The sequence below is a fragment of the Phyllostomus hastatus genome, unplaced genomic scaffold, assembly GCF_019186645.2.
Source record: "Phyllostomus hastatus isolate PE091 unplaced genomic scaffold, TTU_PhHast_1.1 phas_scaffold_39, whole genome shotgun sequence".
Taxonomy (NCBI): domain Eukaryota; kingdom Metazoa; phylum Chordata; class Mammalia; order Chiroptera; family Phyllostomidae; genus Phyllostomus; species Phyllostomus hastatus.
Window position 1 is genome coordinate 5,549,690 of NW_025334028.1, and position 16,135 is coordinate 5,565,824.

Here is a 16,135-nt window from a genome sequence, read left to right on the forward strand (position 1 = left end):
TAAGATAGCAGATGTCCTGCAGGGTCCTATGGTATAGCTTCTCCTATCACCCAAGCTTGGTACTCAAGGTGTGCCCTCCATGTAGGCCGACTACACCCTCTTCTTGTAGTTGAGCCTTATTTGCTGTTGGCAGGTCAATGGGAGGGACTTACACAGGCCAGTCTGTTGCAAGCACTGGTTGTGACCACTGACCACCAATCTCCACCCTCTGTGGAGGATCAACTGTGCAGGGGCAGGGTGGTGGCACTCCAATATGGTCTATGGCTGTCCACTGGGTATTCAGGCTCTGGGTTTTCCCAAGTGGTACAGGCTATGGTCAGTCTTCATCTGCGTTTTTCCCAGGGTCATGTTGCATGAGCTATAAGGCAATCCAAGATGCCTGCTACTTGTGCTGGGATTGGAGATCCCCAGGCAAATCCAAGCCGTGAATCTAGGCTGGCTGCTGCTAATGCTGGGCCTGGGGGCACTTAGCAAGAGGTGTGGGAGCTAGGGGTTTACTGAGGCCAGCTGTTGCTTATTTGAGAGGATTTAGGAAGTTCTTTCCATATGAGCCATTCATATGGAAAAGTCACTGTTAACAGTTTGGGTGGGCTGGTAAAATAGCTGGGACATCAGGGCAGGGCAAATAGTGTTAGCCAGGTTGATGGAGTCTCAGTTATGGTACCTGCCTGCTGGATCTGTGGGGAAAGGGTTCAGCAAAGGGTCAATGGCCTCTGCCCACCTGTCTGTCTGGGAGAAAGCTCTCCTCCGGCTCTTGCCTTGATGCCAGATGCTCCAGTTCCTACCTGTATGGCACTGGTGTCTTTTAAGCTGCTACCCCAGTGCTGGAGCTCAAAGGGAGTGAGTCAGAGTAAGTCCACTGTGGGTTCTTTAAGAGAAACTGCTTGAGACTCCAGAAGTTTCTTCCACTGATCAATCCCTGCTGGTTTTTGCTGCCAGAAATTATGGGAACTTATCTTCCTAGCACTGGAACCCTGGGCTAGGGGACCTAATATGGGTCTAGGACTCCCCACTCCTGAGATATCCCTACAGAACTTTTATCTACCACGTAAGGGTGTGGGACCAGCCCATTCCACGTCTCCCCCCACCCTACCAGTCTAGGTGGTGGATGTGGTTCTTTAATTTCATAGTTGTCACTTCCACTCAACTTGATTTCTGATGGTTCTGGGTGATAGTTGTTCTATAGTTTAGTTGTAATTTTGATGTGATTGTTTGAGGAGGCAAGCCATGTTTACCCATGCTCCATCTTGACCAGATGTCAGTTTCTTATAGGTGAGCACAAAGCCAAATCAGACATGGATTGTGACGCTACAAGAAACAGTATCTGAATCCTTCACCCAGACATATATGGCTGGGCTTCTTTCCATGGCTATGTTTCCATCTTGAGTGTACTGATTTAATACTGAGAATCTAAGTTTGGTTAGGTTGGTTTCTCAGTTTTAGTTCTACCAGATGCAAAGCTACCTTTTCATTTCTAAGTTGTGAATTTCATATTCAAAATTCAATGGATGAAAATAATAGAACGGTTTTATATCACAGAATGCTAAGGGACATGGGGTTGACTTAAATCTTTTTGTAAATGATATATGGAAAACAAAATGTATTTGTGTACATATCATGCATATTTATATATGATATATAGCACATATACCAAAAGATAAGGTAACCTTCAAAAAAAGGGGGGGATACTAACACCTCCACATGCACCTGTTCATTTGTGCAAAAGAAATATATGAAAGATAAAAAAAAAACAATGAAACTAGTTGCCTACAGGGAGTCAGAAAAACAGGGTTGAAAGAGAAGGAGAAAGGGAATTGATAATGGAGATAATGGAACAGTGACACTTTTCTCAATATTTTTCTATAACTGACTCTTACAACCACAGCAATAATCCAAGTACCTAAAACAAATAAATAATTGAAATCCACCAGGAGGCAAGAGAATCTAAAATGGAACACAAATAAATCTAACTATGTTACAAATGAAAAATGCAACCAACCGAAAGTGGCAGGGAAGATTTTTCACTGTTTAATATACAGCTAAAGATAGAAAGAACTGTCACGGAACTACTGTACAACACAGAATACTGTACTATAGTTCTGTGGTGTGAAGGCATAGATGATGGATATATGGAAACATTCTGTATTATTTCTGAAGCTTTTCTCAAGTATAAAATTATTTCAAAATTAAATTTTTTTAAATTTCATAATGAAGCATTACAGAGTACCACAAAAATTAAAATCAATTTCTTCTTAAAATTAAACAGTGGCATAACTTCTCTAAAATGTCAAAGAGTAATAAAAAAGTAATAAAGTTTGAAGGAACAATACCACCTTGGTGATTCACCCTACAATCCTATGCCTTGAAAACTAAGCTTAGCATTCCAAGAACCATGATAGTAGCCTAAACCAGCCATGCTTTGTGCCTCCAATTCAAGCTTTTTCAATGCCAATGTTCCTGTCAGTTATAAAGGACAAGATATAATTATCAAATGGTAAGATTTATAGTTATAATCCACATTTCATAAAGTTTTGTCATTTTGAACAAATGCCATTTCCATCAATATTATTATCAATCAATTCATAAGACAAAAAAGGAAGCCATCGTAAGGTCATAAAGACATGCAGACAAACAAGCACAGAGCCCTGTTGTGGTGTTGTATATGATGAGCTGATGAAACAACCTATAAGGAAGCTAAGTGGTAGGAAGAAATCAAAATTGGGTCAATAGTTAGGCCATTTAACATTATAATAGGCAACGTAAGTGAGAAAAGAACTCTTTAGCAGTTATAAAAAATGGAAAGGTATTTATATATATGCATAGAAGTTTCCATATACAGTAATAAAATCAGCCTGGGTGTGTAACCACTGACTGACATTTCCCTATATTGGTCACACACATATTCTACCACATCGGGAGTCAGTAAACGTTTTCTGAAAAGAGCTAGGTAGTATATATTTTTGAAGCTGTGCAATCTATATAGTCTACAACAACAATCTACTCCACCACTGCAACTTGAAAACAGCCGTAATACATAAATAAATAAGCATAACTATGTTTGGCCATGGGCCATAGCTTGATATCAGCACTAGTCTTCTCATCCCTCTAGTAATTTTCAATTTGGAAAATAATACTAAAAGTCAAGGTACCTTGGTAACTCTGATAAGCCTAACAATATTCATTGCAGGCTCATCACTGGGATTTCAGATTTCTATACTTGATTTTAATGTCATCAGACTTTCATAAGGTGTATGGATTAAAATGCATTTTGAAGGTACTAAGTTTTGATATTTTGGCACTTAAATGGAATCAAATAAAATTAAGATTTGGTATTAACTTTTTTTGCAATGACATGTGCTCTTAAGAACCAAGTCCTTTCTGTAAGCTGAAAATAAAGACTGCAATTTGCAAAGAACAATCTTTAAATGCCATACATGATGGAAGAACTTCTATGTACATACTAGTTTCAATAATTATCTCCAGTATTTTTAGAAAATGCAAGTATTATGAAATCTGGACTGTGTCAGGAATAAATGCTGTTTGAATTTCAGTGGCAGAATCAAATCACAGTTGGTGATTGCAATATGCCAATAACACACAATTCTATAAGCTTTCTTTTAAACCAAAATTTAAGTGCCAGGCACAGGTATGAAGTAATTTTGTATTAAACTGGGAAGGCTATAATTTTAGAGAATCTTCTCTACAAGCATACATATAGTAACACAGAAAAAGAAAATGAGACCTTCACATGAACATCACATATTACCCACTATCATACCCTTCAAAAAAACAAAGAAAATGTCTACTTTTAAATTTATGAAACATGACTCAAATCCACATTTTAACAGATGGATTCTTTACTGCTGTCCACAGAGTAGAATATTTTTGGAAGTTCATTTTTACTTCCAATAGTTACTACTTACTCCCTTGTGATCCTTTCATCTTAACAAGTCTCCATGAGGAAAGACAGGCTGAGTTTAGGATAACACCCATGACAATCTGCATATAAACTTCATACCTGGCCACACATTTCCCATCTACCTCAGCATGAGCCATTTTAACTCTCTGAAACATCAGAACCCTCCGACAGAGAACCTGTTTTACAAACATCACACTCAAACACTTATAAACCACTTGGATCAAAGACCCCTCTCAATGGGTAAAATGATGAGCTGAAGGCCCACAATTGCATATAGCAAAGTGGCTAAGAACATAGAATTACATTCTATACAATTACATAGAAAAAGACCTACATTCAAAAACAGCTTTAATCTTACTTCTTGGATGGCTATTGATAATTCCAGTGGTCTCCTACCATCTCTAAGCCTTACTTTATTGATCCCAAAAAAGAGTATGGTGGCTATGACAGGCAGAATGATGCCCAGCACTGTCCATGCCTGAATCCTGAGAACCTGTGGGTGTTATCCTTTCATGACCAAAGGGACTGGACAATGTGATTCAAGTTAAGAACCTTAAAAGGAGAGATTATGTGCTGAACCCATCTAATCATACGAGTGGAAAAGTGGAGAATCTCTGTGTCCGAGAAAAGTGTGACAATGGCTAAGGAGATACAACACTGCTGACTTTGAAAATGAAGAAAGGAACCCATGAGCCAAAAACATCAGGACCTCTCTAGAAGACAAGGCAATGGATTCTCTGCCAGGAACCTCCAGAAAGAAACACAGTTTGCTCACGCCTTGATTTTATCCTGGTGAGGCTCTTGCTAGACTTGTACCATACAGAACTGTAAGGTAATAATTTATAGTGTTTTAATCCCTTAATTTCTTACATCAGCAATAGAAAATGAATGCCTACCCTCTTTGCCTAGTTGTGACAAACATAGAGATAAGATATACCAACTTTTAGAACACAAGTGCACATTTAATATTAGCTAATATTAACATTGGGTTGGCTAATAAATACATACTTTTATGAATTTGAGCATCTGTTTCAATAGTAACTGAAGACTGACACAAAACTCTTCTGCACACCAATAATATAAGGGGGGGAAGCAAGAAAAGGAAAGAAGTAGCCTTGCTAGGAAAAGTCAACATAATAACCACAAAATGAAGTTCTTTCAAAGATGGACTACATCCTTCCAACTACTCAGAGAAAATCAGAGCACTTTTTATATTTCATTTTACAGAAAACTGAGACTCACATTAATTTAACCAGAGCTGAACTAAAAATAAGTAGAGAATGAGTCTGAGATGGGAAATCAAATCAAATCTACGTTCTCCCAATGCTCCTGACAGTGGAACATCTAACATAATGACAGCACAGCCCACTGTGAAGCTGCAGACTATGACCATCCACAAATCTTTGAACAGAATTCTGTTCATTCTTGATTTACCAAAGGCAATAACCCCCATTCCAAAATCACATAATTTTGATACCACCATCTAAAATTTCCTGAACATATTTGAGGGTAACCAAGACAAATACAAACTATTCAATACTAGTGATATCAGAAGAGTTTCTTGAAAGAATCAAAAGATCTTACAGATTCTGTCTTTATACAAGAAAAGAACAGGTGACTTAAGTCAAGTAACTGCCTAAGTGAGATCTCAAGACCTCTAGGCTGAGACTCACACACCTCAGAAGCCACTTTGCTGACATCACCCTTGAGTGATCTTTCTGTTTCAGCTAATTTCTTCATGTACAGGCTAAACATATCTAGAGGAAGGCTATTATTATGGGTCACATGAATGTCTTTTACATACTCAACATAATATATGGAATTGTTTGACTTTGAAATAAAGACATAACTTTAGAAAGGCTTCACATTTTGGGCCCTGAAAAAAGTCCAATGCATGTGAAAAAAATAAGAAAAACCATAATAAACTTGAAGATGCCTTTAAGACCCTCTCTTGCAGATTCCACTGAATCATTTGATCTACAACATCAAAACAAAATCAGCGAGAAACACAAAAGAGACAAAGCACCTCACTGTGGTTCTGGCAGGGAACTCACTGTGTCTGCCACATTGTCAATATTCTTGCTAACACAATACTATGATGATGATGATGATGGTTTTGAACCCCCAAATAATGATGGCATGATGTAACACACATCTCTGAGAAATGGCTGGGAGATGCCATGGACAGATCTGCCTAGAAAGAATAAATTCACTTTTTTGTCATGGTGAAGCTTGTGGAACCTGCCAGGAACAGGACTTCTACAATGACAAATATGTCTGGAAGGCTGTGGTCCAAGGCCATTTTTTATGGCTATAAATGGGGTCTCTGGAACCAGAGGAAGTACACAGCTCTTCTTAAAACTGAAGGTGTTTAGGCTTCAGATGAAACTGAATTCTATCTAGCCAAGAGATGTACTTATGTGCACAAAGCAAAGAACAACACAGGGACTCCTAGTGGTAAACCAACCAAACAAGAGTAATCTGGGGAAAGGTAACTCGTGCTCATGGAAACACTGGCATGGTCTGCGCTAAATTCCAAAGCAACCTTCCTGCTGAGGCCACTGAACACAGAATCCATGTAATGCTGTACCCCTCAAGGATTTAAACTTATTGATAAATAAGTAACAACCCTGACTGTGTAGCTCTGTTGGGGGCTCCCTGGCAAAGCGAAGGATTCTGAGTTGGGGGACATGATTGGATTGACCAGTCCCTAGTCAAGATGCAAATGGGAGCCAACTAATGAATGTTTCTCTTACATGTCGATGGTTCTCATCTTCTTTTTCTCCCTCCTTCCCCTCTCAAACAAGTAAATAAAATCTAATTTAAAGAGTGAAAAAAAAAAATAAGGTCAACAGAAAGACAATGCAGTAAATGTGAGAACTATAGCACAGTGCAATAAAGTTCTGAAAAATTAAAAGTAAAACTTAAGTATTAAAGACACAACTATATGGCCCTGGCCGGTGTGGCTCAGTGGACTGAGTACTGGCCTGTAAACCAAAGGGTCACCAGTTCAATTCCCAATCAAGGCACATGCCTGGGATGCCAGCCAGGTCCCCAAGTAGGAGGAACACGAGAGGCAACCACACATTGATGTTTTGCTCCCTCTCTTTTTCTCTCCCTTCCCCCTGTCTAAAAATAAATAAATAAAAGACACATCTACTTTATGATGGATGCGAGGCTGTTCCATAACATATAATCCTAAACTTTCACTATTCTGAAAAATGGCTTTTTCTTTCCTTCAGTCAATCTCTGAATTTCTATCATTAGGATCACATACATCAATACTTCTTCATTTTTCTGCCCTTTTACTTAGGGATGTTTTTTCAAATACCTGGTAAAGTACACCAAGTATTTAGGTTCCTGAATTCCCCTTAATCCATCTGTTTTTTAAAAGAAAATTCATTTTTACTCATCTCCCTTAAAGCACACTAAATAACCTGTGGTATATGTACAAGAGGAAAACTAACAGGCACTAGCTTGGTTATCTAGATGAGCAATAGATCTTTACCAGTGCCATTACAAACAACATACCACATAGGAGAGGGTAAAAAATGCTACCTGAATAACCCAGAAGACTATCACATCACTATCATAAGTTCCTACCTGTTTCTAGTCAAAGGTCACCTGCCCCAAAGAGTTCGTAGCATCCTTTAAAAAAGATAATACTGGGTCACAGATCCCTAATAAAGGTATTATGCTTATGCTTCTTGTGGAAATCACAGTGAAATATATTCACTTATAACAGTGCCCAGCCCAATGCTTACAGTTTAGAGCTGGGACTTAATTCTGCCATCCCTCAGGGTGAAACACTGTAACCATTCTGGCTTCACACTGATTAGATGCCAAATTTAAGAGTTATGTTCAACTCATAGCCTTGAGTGTGTCTTTAAGAGTTATGTTCAACTCATAGCCTTGAGTGTGTCAACTGCAAACCACCATGAAAAGAAAACATGTAATTACTACACCCATTCTCTAGCCCACCCACTTGTCAGATATAAGGTAAACCCTTCTCCCTTCCTTCCCTATCACCAAGTGCAGTGTTCCATTTGTATCCATCCATGAGGTTACAAATGCACTATACCACTGCTTAAGCATTAATAAAAAATAAAAGTGCACAATAAGATAAAACAAAATAATTCTAAAATTGGATAATAACATATGGATGAGTTGACTCCAAATTGGAGGTGGCATTATTGTGATTTTATAATGAACACATAGAGCTTTCACTCAGAGACAAAGGTAAAACTGGGAAAGAAAGGGTATGAACCTCAGAATCAAATGTAATGATGTAATAACTAAATACTAGTTTGTAAGCTTTCTGATGAATGAACTTATTTTAATGACATAGAGACAATACTAAATCCTTAGTCACTGTCTGAACTTTACTTGCTGTAATGGTTTATTACACACTCATTTAAATGGAGCCACTGTTTCACTGAATGAGTAAGCAAAACATCAGTAAAGGAATATATTGGAGCCAGTGATGTTTTATAATGGCAGTAAGACAAGCTATACCAATAAAAGCTCACTCACTACAGAAGAATCTCAAGCTTGCCACTGAAAAACTTTAAATGCTGCATATACAAAATTAATTCTGTGCTTCATTAGTATTTTAAGAATTTAGTCTATTATGTTCATTGCTAAAAAAAATAAAAAAACCTAAAGTTTAGAAAGGAACTCTAAAAGGCCATGAGCACACTAAACGCTAGCCTCTTATCCCACAGGCTAAACTTAAGATGGGAACAAGCAAGGAATCCTTTCCCACACTGCACTATGAGACTTGACTGCAGATCTACTCCTCTTCTAGCGCCAGGGCATGAGATGTGAGAGGCAGCCTGTCTTCTCACCTGCCACTCTGCCAGTCTTCAGACACGTATCTCTCTAAAAGTGAATGAGATGCAGAAATAGATTCAACAATGTGTGTAACCTGCAGACAACTTAGCCTGACAATCAATACGTATAACATTTTAACTCAGGAATAGCTATTCGGTATTAATATTCAGAAACAAGCTCCATTAAAGAGACTTCCTCAAGTGCAATTCTTCCAACAAATGTTACAGTCGAGAGATTGGGAATCTAAGTTTAAAAAAAACTATTAATCAAAAGTCCAACATCATGTAGGGAACAGGGTATAATGACACAAACCAAACCACATACATACATGCACACCCCACACCCTTTCAACGCTTTACTCTAAACTATAATTAAAAGTACACTACCAAAATCCATGGCACCAATCGTGACATCACTTGAGCTTTAATGAGCAAGAATGTGTGAGTGATACTTCTCATCTCTGTGTAACAAAGACATGCCTTTGCCTCTTTGACTCCCAAGTCCATGTCACTACCGTCAACTCCCCCCAGTCCCTGACCCACAGATGAGCAGCTGCCAATGTGACTGCTCAGCCCAGAAACACAGCACCAAAATTTCCACCAGGCAGGATCACACTCTGCTCTCAGTGGTCTGGATTCTTGCCTCCATTTGGTAAATCTACCAAGGCAGAGTTGAGCCCCCTGGTTAGGAAGGCCCCTTTGAGTCTTTGTACCTCCTTGGCCAGCCAGGCAAGTTAAGCCAGAGCCTGTTATACTGATCTGAAAATCTTGTTTCCTCATGCCCATGCCACGTCCAATTCCTCCTCCCACCGTGCAACCAGCAAGATATAAATGTTTACATGACAGGAAGGTAGAAGGTTTACATGAGAGGAAGGTAAGCCTCAAGGAGCAACCACCTTCTCCTACCAGCTTGAATCATAGAGCTCTGTGCTGGAGTTTGTATCAGGCTTTTTCATGCATACAGGAGAAATCAGCCAGGTCTTTCATCAAGTAAAACCATCTCACAAAACATAGGCACTCACAGGTGTCCCTAACCAAAGCATCACTAATTCCAATGTTAACATGTGACAAATCACTCAGCACTAAAGTTTCTTGCCCCTCAAATCTAGAGAACTATGATACTTTTTTTTTTTTGGCAATCAGTAGTGAAAACTTCCCATCCTAAAATAGATATTTGGGTTTTTTTTTTAAGATTTTATGTATTTATTTTTAGAGAGAGAGGAAGGGAGAAAGAGAGGGAGAGAAACATTAGTGTGTGGTTGCCTCTCACACATCCTGCACTGGGGACCTGGCCTGCAACCCAGGCACGTGCCCTGGCTGCAAATCAAACCCACGGCCCTTTGGTTAGCATGGCTAGAGCTCAATCCACTGAGCTACACCACCCAGGGCCTAAAACAGACATTTGAAGGATTACTTCCTTAGTTCTAAATTTTGTAAATTATGTTTAAAACTAAAAGCACAAGAAAAAGAAATCTGGCTATGCCTCCAGTCAATCAATCAGCACTAGAAGGCAGTTAAACAGAAAACAGCACAATGCCAGACCTAAAGACAATGCAAAAGAGATAAGCAAACCGTCATCTGTGGCATTTAAAGACAAGATAATATTTTGAACTCAAAAAAACTAGCCTTGTTTCCAAGGCAACTTACCATTTGTATAGGGGGCTCAGTTGGGAGTTAGTAATCCCTTTAGCTGCTGACTTCAAAATGTGAACTATACCCCACTGGCATCTTATATTCCATCTATAAGCATATTCAGAAAAAAAGTTGTTTAACTGCTTTAAAATATGAAAGAAATTCAGATGGCTCTGTTAAGTCTTTGGAGAGTTAGAGAAATAGAAGAGGAAAAAAAGTGGACTAAGAAAAGCAGGGTAGAAGAACTGGAAATTGCTGCTTACCAGTGACTTACTTCTCCACGAAGGTTTATCAAACCCATTATGTACTTCTATTTACTCCACGTTCTGAATGAGCTCAGTTTACAATGATACATAATACAATAAAAAGTCATTATTCAGCCCTGGTTAGCGTAGCTCAGTGGATTGAGTGTCAATCTGCAAACCAAAGGGTCTCCCATTGGATTCCCAGTCAGGACACATGCCTGGGTTGCGGGCCAGGTCCCCAGTAGGGGGCATGCACGAAACACACACCGATATTTCCCTCTATCCTTCCCTTCCCCTCTTTCTAAAAATAAATAAAATCTTTTTAAAAATAGATCACTATTCATTCTGACAACCACATGCCAATATTAGCAAAAGATCAAAGTTCAATAGCTTTGTTTTGTAAAATATAATGCATGCAAAAAGGAAAAGTATGATCTTAAATATCTACCAAGAGGCTGAGATGAAAAACTTCAAACATTTTCTGACTCCTTTTTATGACACTATTTCAATACCTTCTACAAAGGAGGGATATCTTTGATATCAGCCTAAATTACCTTCAGTATGCAGTACAATGTTGATGAAATTAGGCTAATTTTAATCAGCTGGCTGGTTTATTCAAAAAAGCAAATAATAAAATTCTTTATAACAACTCTTCATCTGTATAACATGTTTAGCAATGTTTAAAAAAACAAACACAGAATAGATACTGATTGTGTGTTATCAATCATGACAGGTAAAAGTAGTAATTACAAGCTAAACATTTCCCCCAATCCACAAAAACACTTTAACACTGAAATTTAATACAATCTTTTGAAATCCAGTGCTATCTAATGGATTTAGCCAAGCACAAAGACTTTAGAAACTTAATTTGGGGGGAAAATATATACTGAGGGAAGCCAAAGCCTGTGCTTTCCTGTCATCTGCTCCTCACAAGAAACACCCCCACAGATGACCCAGAACAGTGGAGGTGGAGGCATGTTTCTCCTGTCCCATGCAGTGCCCTCCACTCATTCATTACCATGAGGTTGAGAATCTGGGAATCAGTTCCCCAAGAGGAGTTCAGGCTCACAGAGGTGACTCAACAGTCTAGGTCTCAATACTGCATAGGATTGCTATGGGTGTGATCTTATTTAATTACAATAAATTGCTCAGAATAGTTCCTAGAAATAGCAAGTACTCAATGAATGTTAACTATTACTATTACTATTACTATTACTATTGAGAGAATTTCAAGAGACTGAGATTACACAAAAGAGACACATGAAGGGCACTGGGATTAAGTTAAGACATATAAACTTTATCCTGAAAAGTGTGGGCACCCTTGAATGCACACCAGTTAAACCTGTATTTATTCTGCTGAAGACTTCAAGAAGTAAGGATAAAGGACTAGAAGGTAAACACTCCTAGCTCATTTGTCCAATAATGAAGAAGTCATGAGGACCTAGACTAAATGGAAAGCCAATGGAGTTAAAATGTGTAATTATTAAATGCAGACTGACACTTATTTCAAGGGGCTCGGTACCTGGTAGGTGAGTGACACAGTGACAGAGTGGATGCATCTGAGATGTCTAGGTTTGTGGCATGGGTGGCTGGGCAGAGGAAAAACATAACACAAAGAAGTCTGGGACAAAAACAATGTGTTCAGTTTGAGGTAAAACTATCATCTACCTAGTATATAGTTCCCAGTAGACAATGGAAGATGGGAGTCTATGGGGTGAAAAAGGGTTCAAGGCTAAAGAAATACAACTGAGCAGCATCAGCTTGCAAGTGGTTTTGCAGCTATGAATTTAGAAAAGTCCTCTAGTATAAATTTGGATCAAGTATGGAAATCGGGACCAAACCCTGGATAGAGCTGAGACAGAAGGTTTTCTTCCCTTCAGAAAAGAATTGATATTAAAGAATACGAGTGAACTTAATTTTTAGACACTCAAATATTTGTTCAAGTTAACAGCAAGGTGATAAATTTCCCAGTATTTTTATCTTAACAAATGCAGAAAAAGTTCTTGGTTTTCTTGTGAAAGGGTCAATTTTATACAAGTCCTCTGGGTATTTTTCCCTAACCTCATCCAGAAAATCAAGCTCTTTTCACAGCCTACAAAGAGAAGAGAAAGTGCAATCCAAAGACAATCCACCCCAAGTGCCTCACCCCAAGTTCCATTTACTGTAGTGTCTATCACACTCTTCATCTCAACCTGTAGTTCTACAAATTAGAGCCAAGGAATAGGACTTCAGTATAGTATAACAACATTTAAAATATGTGAAGTTTTCACTCCCCTTTTTAAATATATAAACATATATTAAGGGTATTTAAATAATTGAGTGTTATTATGTCTCCAACTCTACAGTGACTCACAAATTTACCAAACATAAAATACGGAGATAAGTCAAGGCTGTGTTCATAATCACCCCTACAATCCACAGAAGGAGTGATGGAGTGGGACAGCACTTCTTCCCAACACCAGTATGTCTCAAATACCAAAATGTGTCAAGTATTCAAGCAGACTAAACTCTTTATATATGTGACAATTCAATTTTCTAAAAACTGTATAAAGACATTATAAGGAAATAAAGTGAAACAGGCCAGTAAGCCAGGACAAGTAGAATGGGGAAACAGATGGATAGTTGAACAAACTGGTGGAGGATTTCATAGCCAGATGTACAAGGTCAACTCCCTGGAGAAAACATCTAGGCTTCTGTTGTATTTCAGCTCCAGGACCAGAAAAGCAGCAAAACCAAGTGTTCAATGCCAGGACCATCTGCAATGACTAACAACCCCCTGCCCTGTCACTGACCAATCAATCAGTGGAGATCATGACCCTGAGAGGGCACACCTGGAGAACCAATGATAGTCTACTGAAACCCTCCCTTGAGACCTCCCCTAAGACTCCTGCCTGCAAGAGAGATTAAAAAAAAAACCTCAAGACTAGGACCCCAGCATGCACACACATACACTCCCTCTGGGTAGCAGACTGTACCATTCTTTTTCCCCTCTCCTTCCCTGACAAGACTTATAACTAGGGGAGCAATGGGCATCAACAGCTCATCCCAGACTAACCCCATGATCCTGTCTCCAAGGCCCCCTTTTCTCTAACTTCTCAGTGAGCTAAGGCAGCCCAGCCTAACCTCTCCTATTGCTTCTTCTACGCTGAGCCCTTCCTTGTTTCACAGTCCCCACCTGTAATAAACGTACCCTCATAGTTACCTGGACTTGTGTTGTGAAATCTTTCCTACACAAAGTTATAAACCCATGCACTACAGCTGGTCCTCGGCAGACAGGGCAGTACCAGGCCCCCTGTCTGGTAACAAAAGTACAGAACCATTGTTTTTCACTGATCATCACATTTCCTTGTAGATGGTCCCCAAAACATCACATAATCTTTTAGACAGTGTCTATGCCAGAAAACCAACCACCACTGTAGAATTCTGAATTCTGGATTCCATCATTCTTGGCTGGCCTTTGCAGTGACCCCTCTGGTCTTTGTGAGCAGACACAACAGCCTCAGCACATCACCCTGCAACCCTCTGAAGAAGTCAACATAGTCAATACCTTGAACCAGACATAGTGAATTTAAAACATTAATAGCACGAATGATCGAAGGTTTGAAACAAGAGAAACACTGGTGTAACAGAAAGTAAGAGCAGTACCAGGAGACTAACAACAGGGAAGCACCAGCCAAGCCAAGGAAATGCTAGGCACTCACAGCTAAAATGGCCAACCAACTCAGACTGCGACTGCTGCAGGGGCCACACTCATCAACAGTTTCATCTCTGAAACCACGGAAAATGCTGAAAACATGTTAATGACCCAGAAGCTGGAAACCATTCAGACAATGAAACTACTCTCACATAAGACACCACAGACACTGCTACTGAAGAGGCATAATGGCAAATGCAAGAGAAGACTATTGCTGGAGCATTTAAAAACAGTTCCTACATCTTTACATACTAGCCTAAAAGAAAGGAAAATAGAAACCCAACAACTGGCCAAACCAGTGTTTAATGTAAAACATGAATCTGATTAGGCAGTTAACATCAACACTACCAGAAATAAAAGCAAACCATGTAAACAAACTATTAATAGGTTGTTGTTGTATCTTTAAAAAGAGAACAATATTTATAAATTGCTGCCACCTAACAACTAACCTAATTCAGTACTGTCAGACAGTGAAAACACACTTAAGGCAAGTGGTAAATTATGAGGGAAAAAATTGGCTTTAGAAACTATGATATCTCTAGGTATAATAAATGAAAAAAAATAGAGTATTGTTGCCCTAACTGGTGTAGCTCACTGGACTGAGTGCGGGCTGTGAACCAAAAGGTCACCAGTTCAATCCCCAGTTGGGACACATGCCTGGGTTGCAGGCCAGGTCCCCAATGAAGGTCACGTGAGAGGCAACCACACATTGATATTTCTCTCCCTCCCCTTCTCCCTTCCTTCCCCTCTCTCTAAAAATAAATAAAAATAAAATCTTCAAAAAAATATTGCTCAACAAGATACAAAATCTTCATATATAATACTTTCACCAAGAAAGGCAGAGTTAAACTTCTACATAGTATGACTAAAATATAAGTTCACTTATTAGTTCCCCTTCTTCAAAAGATGCTATAAATGGGAAATCACTACATTAGTAATTCAGAGTTCCTGGTACAAATATTCCCAGTGGAGCTTTAAAAACAAGCATATCCAAGCAATCCAGAAAGAATGGCTTATTGCCTCCTGTTCCCTAACAGGTCTCCATTTTTGTTTGGATTCTATCAACGGTACAAGCCCCTTATATATATGCTCCTTGATAATCAAGACATAACAGGTGTGCAAAAACATGGGTTATGAATGATTAGAATCTAACTGAAGCTGTCTCAATTATAAGACTTGGAAGAAAAGAAGCTTTGCAAAGGTCTAAATGTCAGTTAACTTCAGCACTTTGGGAAACGCATGTCCACTGCTGGAATCTGCTCTTCAGAAGTAGCTGTATGTTTCATTCCACTTCCTGGAGTGTGCTGAGTTCAGGGGCTGGATTTGAGATTTTGTGTCCACAGTCTCATCAGTACTTGGCAGGATACCCCCAACATGGGATGAAAAGAGCAGCAATAGAAGGTTGGGTAGAAGGAGGAAGAATCAGATCTACAGGGGTAAAGCACTTGGGGAAGTGGGGCCAAGAAGCTGAACAGAAAGAATGAAGCACAGGATGAGTCTGGAAGGGTAAAGGGACTAACAGGGGAGGAGGCTTCTAGGAAGAGGACCTAGGTGCATAAATGCAAGGGATCTTGTGCCTCTCTCTTCTTCAGGGCAGCTATGATTCCAGTAGTAGAGCATGCTGAGTTTTTTGTCTCTTCCATATTTAGAAAGCAAACACACAGGCTCATCCAGATCTGGAATAACAAATATTCATTTGCAGCAAATAATAAGGAATCTTCACAATGCCTTACCCACAATCCCAAAATCAAAATGCTCCAAAAGGAACATTTCTTCAGTAAGTTTGTAAGAAACACATTTGCTGGCAAAACCT

General features: G+C 39.2%; 1 protein-coding gene and 1 pseudogene across 16 annotated transcripts in view; one reads left to right on the plus strand and one right to left on the minus strand.

Moving 5' to 3' along the window:
- Positions 1-16,135, minus strand: part of PARD3 (par-3 family cell polarity regulator) — a 686,648-nt gene that overhangs the window by 446,771 nt on the left and 223,742 nt on the right. The window lies entirely within an intron of this gene.
- On the plus strand, positions 6,193-6,524 carry LOC123806691 (annotated as a pseudogene).